Source organism: Aegilops tauschii, chromosome 3 (assembly GCF_002575655.3).
Source record: "Aegilops tauschii subsp. strangulata cultivar AL8/78 chromosome 3, Aet v6.0, whole genome shotgun sequence".
Classification (NCBI taxonomy): domain Eukaryota; kingdom Viridiplantae; phylum Streptophyta; class Magnoliopsida; order Poales; family Poaceae; genus Aegilops; species Aegilops tauschii.
In genome coordinates this window covers 37961654-37968862 of record NC_053037.3, presented here as the reverse complement: position 1 = coordinate 37968862, position 7209 = coordinate 37961654, and positions in this window count along the sequence as shown.

Here is a 7209-nt window from a genome sequence, read left to right as displayed (position 1 = left end):
CAGCGAAAGAAAAAAAATAAGGCGAATAAAACGGCAAATTTTTGTGAAGTGGGGGAGAGGAAAACGAGAGGCAAATGGCAAATAATGTAAAATGTGAGGAGATGAGATTCGTGATTAGGAACCTGGTTATGTTGAAGATCCTTCCCGGCAACGGCGCCACAAATTCCTTTTGATGTCGCTTGAAGCTACGTCGGTTTTTTCCCAAAGAGGAAGGGATGATGCAGCACAGCGGTGGTATGTATTTCCCTCAGATATGAAACTAAGGTCATCAAACTAGTAGGAGAACCAAGCAACACAACATAAACAGCACCCGGACACAAAGAACAACTTCTCGCAACCCGACGTGTTAAAGGGGTTGTCAATCCCTTTCGGGGTACGGCGCCTCAAGATAGGCAAAACGGACGTGAGGAATTTGTAGTAATTTGATAGATTGAACGCCAAATAAAATAAATAAGAATAAATTGTAGCAAGGTATTTTTCTATTTTTGGTTTAGTAGATCTAAATAAAAACGCAAAGGAAAAGGTAGATCACAAGGAAAATATATGAGAAAGAAGACCCGGGGGCCGTAGGTTTCACTAGTGGCTTCTCTCAAAAATAGAAAATGGTGGGTGAACAAATTACTGTTGGGCAATTGATAGAACCTCAAATAATTATGACAATATCCAGGCAATGATCATTACATAGGCATCACATCCAAGATTAGTAGACCGACTCCTACCTGTATCTACTACTATTACTCCACACATCGACCGCTATCCAGCATGCATCTAGTGTATTAAGTTCATGGAAAAAGGGAGCAATGCAATAAGAACGATGACATGATGTAGACAAGATCCGTTTATCTAAGGCGGTAGATATAGATCTCTTCTTTTTATCCTTAGTAGCAACGATACATACGTGTCATTTCCCTTTCTGTCATTGGGATCAAGCACCGTAAGATCGAACCCACTACCAGGCACCTCTTCCCATTACAAGATAAATAGATCAAGTTGGCCAAACAAAACCCAAATATCGGAAAAGAAATACGAGGCTATAAGCAATCATGCATAAAATAGATCAAAGAAACTCAAATACTTCCATGGATATAAAATGATATAACTGATCATAAACTCAAAGTTCATCAGATCCCAACAAACACACCGCAAAAAGAGTTACATCATATGGATCTCCAAGAGACCATTGTATTGAGAATTCAGCGAGAGAGAGGAAGCCATCTAGCTACTAAATACGGACCCGAAGGTCTACAAAGAACTACTCCCGCATCATCGGAGAGGCACCAATGGAAGTGGTGAACCCCTCCGTGATGGTGTCTAGATTGGATCTGGTGGTTATGGACTCTGCGGCGGCTGGATGAATATTCCATCGACTCCCCTAGGGTTTCTGGAATATTGGGGTATTTATAGAGCAAAGAGGCGGTCCGGGGGCACCCGAGGTGGGCACAACCCACCAGGGCGCGCCTAGGCCTCCTGGCGCACCCCCCAGGTGCAACCAGAGCCCAACACCTGCCTTTTGGTTCATAAAAAATCTCCGTGGAGTTTCGTGGTATTTGGACTCCGTCTGATATTGATTTTCTGCGATGTAAAAAACATGGAAAAAACACCAACTGGCACTTGGCACTATGTCAATAGGTTAGTGCCAAAAAATGATATAAAATGACTATAAAATGATTATAAAACATCCAAGATTGATAATAAAACAGCATGGAACAATCAAAAATTATAGATATGTTGGAGACGTATCACTCCTCCTCCTCCTTTGGCTCCTCCTCGCCGTAGTCGAGCTCGCCGTCCATGTCGCCGTTGAGGTCCATTGTGTCGTCTTGGGCAGTGAACCCGGGGGACGCGGCGGCAGCGGCCGAGCCGGCCGTGATGATGTCGTCCATGTAGGCCTCGGTCGCATCGGTGTCGCCGAGATGCGACGTGGAGGCTTGTGAGAAGGGCAGCGCGCCACGGCGGAGAGGGGCGTCGGGGAGGATGCTTAGGCCGGTGGTGAGTAGATGTACGGAGGGTACTGCACGCCGGCGAAGGCGGGCGAGGGCGTGCACTGGGCCGGGTGACCATTGGGGAAGGTGATGTTGGGGTTGAACCCACCGTGCGCGTCACCGTCGACTGATACGTCTCCAACGTATCTATAATTTATGAAGTATTCATGCTATTATATTATCCATCTTGGATGTTTAATGGGCTTTACTATGCACTTTTATGTTATTTTTGGGACTAACCTATTAACCCAGAGCCCAGTGCCAGTTTTTGTTTTTTCCCTTGTTTCAGTGTTTCGCAGAAAAGTAATATCAAACGGAGTCCAAACTGAAGGAAACCTTCGGGAGCGTGATTTTTGGAACGAATGTGATCCAGGAGACTTGGAGTTGAAGTCGGGGAAGCTTCGAGGTGGCCACGAGGCAGGGAGGCACGCCTGCTCCCCTGGGCGCGCCCCCACCCTCATGAGCCCCTCGTGGCTCCCCTGACCGACTTCTTTCGCCTATATATATCCTGGGAGAAACACAATAGATCGGGAGTTCCGCCGCCGCAAGCCTCTGTAGCCACCAAAAACCAATCAGGACCCTGTTCCGGCACCCTGCCGGAGGGGCGATCCCTCACCGGTGGCCATCTTCATCATCACGGTGCTCTCCATGACGAGGAGGGAGTAGTTCACCCTCGGGGCTGAGGGTATGTACCAGTAGCTATGTGTTTGATCTCTCTCTCTCTCTCTCGTGTTCTTGAGGCGGTACGATCTTGATGTATCACGAGCTTTGCTATTATAGTTGGATCTTATGATGTTTCTCCCCCTCTACTCTCTTGTAATGGATTGAGTTTTCCTTTTGAAGTTATCTTATCGGATTGAGTCTTTAAGGATTTGAGAACACTTGATGTATGTCTTGCCGTGCTTATCTGTGGTGACAATGGGATATCACGTGATCCACTTGATGTATGTTTTGGTGATCAACTTGCGGGTTCCGCCCATGAACCTATGCATAGGGGTTGGCACACGTTTTCGTCTTGACTCTCCGGTAGAAACTTTGGGGCACTCTGTGACACCCACGATTTGACCGTACACTAATCATGCACGCAAATGTGTACGATCAAGATCAGGGACTCACGGGAAGATATCACAACACAACTCTAAAACATAAATAAGTCATACAAGCATCATAATACAAGCCAGGGGCCTCGAGGGCTCGAATACAAGTGCTCGATCACAGACGAGTCAGCGGAAGCAACAATATCTGAGTACAGACATAAGTTAAACAAGTTTTCCTTAAGAAGGCTAGCACAAACTGGGATACAGATCGAACGAGGCGCAGGCCTCCTGCCTGGGATCCTCCTAACTACTCCTGGTCGTCGTCAGCGGGCTGCACGTAGTAGTAGGCACCTCCAGTGTCGTAGGTGTCGTTGTCGATGGTGGCGTCTGGCTCCTGGACTCCAGCATCTGGTTGCGACAACCAGATAGAAAGGAAAGGGGGCAAAGAGGGAGAGAAGCAACCATGAGTACTCATCCCAAGTACTCGCAAGCAAGGAGCTACACTACATATGCATGGGTATATGTGTAAAGGGGCATATCAGTGGACTGAACTGCAGAATGCCGGAATAAAAGGGGGATAGCTAGTCCTGTCGAAGACTACGCTTCTGGTCATCTCCATCTTGCAGCATGTAGAAGAGAGTAGATTGAAGTCCTCCAAGTAGCATCGCATAGCATACTCCTACCCGGCGATCCCCTCCTCGTCGCCCTGTTAGAGAGCGATCACCGGGTTGTATCTGGCACTTGGAAGGGTGTATTTTATTCAGTATCCGGTTCTAGTTGTCATAAGGTCAAGGTACAACCCCGGGTCGTCCTTTTACCGAGGGACACGGCTATTCGAATAGATAAACTTCCCTGCAGGGGTGCACCACATAACCCAACACGCTCGATCCCATTTGGCCGGACACACTTTTCTGGGTCATGCCCGGCCTCGTAAGATCAACGCGTCGCAGCCCCACCTAGCCTCAACAGAGAGGTCAGCACGCCGGTCTAAACCTATGCGCGCAGGGGTCTGGGCCCATCGCCCTATGCACACCTGCACGTTGCGTACGCGGCCGGAAGCAGACCTAGCCCCCTTAATACAAGCGCGAGCTTACAGTCCAATGCGGCGCGCGCCACTCAGTCGCTGACGTCAAAAGAGCTTCGGCTGATACCACGATGCCGGGATACCCATAACTACTCCCGCGTAGATGGTTAGTGCGTATAGACCAAATGGCCAGACTCAGATCAAATACCAAGAACTCGTTAAGCGTGTTATGTCGAAGTAACCGCGGACGCCGTCCAGGGCCAGGCCCACCTCTCACCTAGGCGGTCTCAACCTGCCCTGTCGCTCCGCCACAAAGATCCACTTGCGGGTACTCCTACGAGCCGACCCGACTTTAGTCATCACATGTGTCATGTATATAGTATATAAGTATATACCCGTGATCACCGCCCAGGTGATCACGACCCGATAGTATAGCACAGCAGACGGACAAGAATGTAGGGCCACTGATGGAAAACTAGCATCCTATACTAAGCATGTAGCATTGCAGGTAAAGGTAACAACAGTAGTAGCAAGGATAGGCTATGCATCAGTATAGGATTAACGGAAAGCAGTAACATGCTACACTACTCTAATGCAAGAAGTATAGAGGAGAATAGGCGATATCTGGTGATCAAGGGGGGGGGGCTTGCCTGGTTGCTCTGGCAAGTAGGAGGGGTCGTCAACTCCGTAGTCGAACTGGGCAGCAGCAGTGTCGGTCTCGTAGTCTACCGGAGAGAAGAGGGGGAAGAAACAGTAAATACAATGCAAACATAAACATGACGATGCGTGACATGACAATGAGCAGTGCGAGGTGTGTCCTAACGCGACAGTAGGTGGTACTGGCGAAGCGGGGGAACATCCGGGAAAGTATTCCCGATGTTTTGCGTTTTCGGACAAACGGACCGGAGGGGGAAAGTTGCGAGTTCGATAGGTTAGGGAGGTGTGGTGGACGAACGGACTGCGAATCCGGATTCGTCTCGTCATTCTGAGCAACTTTCATGTTGAAAATATTTTAATCCGAGTTACGGATTAAAAGATATGATTTTCTAAAGATTTTATTAATTTCTCGAATTTAATTAATTATTTAATTTAATTCGAAATTTGGATTTATGACATCAGCATGAGGTCATGCTGACGTCAGCGGTCAACGTTGACCGTTGACCTGGTCAACCTGACAGGTGGGTCCCACCTGTCAGTGACTGTTAGCTAATTAACTACTATTTAATTAAACTAAATAACTAATTAGATTAATTTAAACAAGATTAATTAACTTAATTAATTTAGGTAATTAATTAATTAACTAATTAAATTTATTTTTATTATTTGTTTTATTTATATATTTATTAATTAATTTATTATTATTATTATTATTTTATTTTTATTATTATTTTTTAAATCATTTTTTTCATTTTTTTTCGTTCTGTGCGTGGGCCCCGGCTGTCATTGGGCCAGGGGCCTTAGCGGGCGCGCGGGATTACGGGCGTGGCCGTGGGCGCCCATGCCCGAGGCCACGGGCGAGGGGACGCACCAGCGCGCGCCGGCGAGGTGCGGTGGCGGCGAGCCGTGGCAACGGTGGGCGGAGTCGGCGCGGCCCGTCGGGCATGGCCGGCTGGAGCAAACGCGGCGGGGCGGAGGGGAGCTGGGCGGCGACCAGGAGAGGTGCCGCGATAGAGGCCCGAGGCGAGCAGCGGGGAAGCCCGAGCGCGCGGGGGGGATGCGAGCCAGGGGAGCGACGACGCGGCCGGCGCGGTTGTGGCGCGCGCGGCCCGCGGTCGGGAGGTGCGGGCGGTGGTCGCGGGGCGCGGTGAGCGCGGTCGCGGGCGTGACCAGGGGCGAGCCCAGGCGCGGCCAACGGGCGCGAGGGCCACGGTGAGCGCGGGGGCGAGGGAGAGAGAGAGGAGGGGCGCGGCGGGGCTCACTGGGGCCGTAGGGGGATTGGCAGCGGGGCGCGAGGCGGTTGACGGCGACGACCGGGCGACGAGGAGGCAGGCCGTCGAGGAGGGGGAAGCATGCCGGTGGGGGAGGAGGAAGCAGGCCGGTGGGGGAGTGCTCCGGCGAGGGCGAGCTCCGGGCGGCGACGGCAACGGGGCGGTCGGCGACGGGGCCGGGGCGGCGGCGTCGGTGGTCTCCTCCCGATCCAGATCGGGGGAGGCAAAGGAGGGGGATATTTCGGGGGGGGGGGGGGGAGTGGATAAGGTGTCGGTGGTGATGGGTGGCCGGCCGGCTGGGCCTGGGAGTCGGCCCAGTTGGGCCAGGGTCCAGTGGGGGGAGGGGGGTTCCTTTTCTTGTTTTTTTGTTCTGTTTTCTCTTTTGTATTTTCTTTTCTTTTTATTTATTTTCTTTTCTGTTTTACACCATTTTAAAATAGTTAGACATTTTCTAAAAATATGTTTTCTCCACAATAATTATCAGTGCAATATCTGGCACCCACCGAACATTTTTGTTTAAATTTTTGAAAACTTTTATTATTGACATTAATTTGAATTTAAATTTTGAAGCGGTTTCGAATCATCGCGAGGTTAACAACAGTAACCGTGGTGACGTGGCATCATTAGCGTGGGATTACTGTAGCTTAATTATCCGGGCATCACAAATCTCCTCCACTACAAGAAATCTCGTCCCGAGATTTAGGAGGTAGAAGGAAAAAATGCGGGGTATTCTTCGCGCAGACGATCCTCTCATTCCCAAGTGGCTTCATCTTCAGAATGGTGCGACCACTGGACTTTGAGGAACTTGATCGCCTTCTGACGTGTGCGGCGTTCAGCTTGGTCGAGAATGTGGACCGGATGCTCCTTATAGGAGAGGTCCTGCTGCAATTCGAGCACTTCATGATCCACAGCTCGGATTGGGTCCTTGAAGCAACGGCGGAGCTGTGACACATGGAACACATCGTGAACCTGAGAAAGGTTCGGCGGTAGCTCCAGTTGGTATGCCACTTTTCCACGCCTTTCGAGAATAGTGAATGGGCCAATATATCGAGGAGCTAGTTTTCCCTTGATTCCGAAGCGGTGAGCACCCTTCATAGGTGTGACTCGAAGATAAGCCTTTTCGCCAGGTTGATAGACCATGTCTTTATGATGACGGTCATACTGACTCTTCTGACGTGACTGAGCAGTCTTGAGATTCTCGCGAATAATGCGGACTTGTTCTTCGGCATGTTGAATAA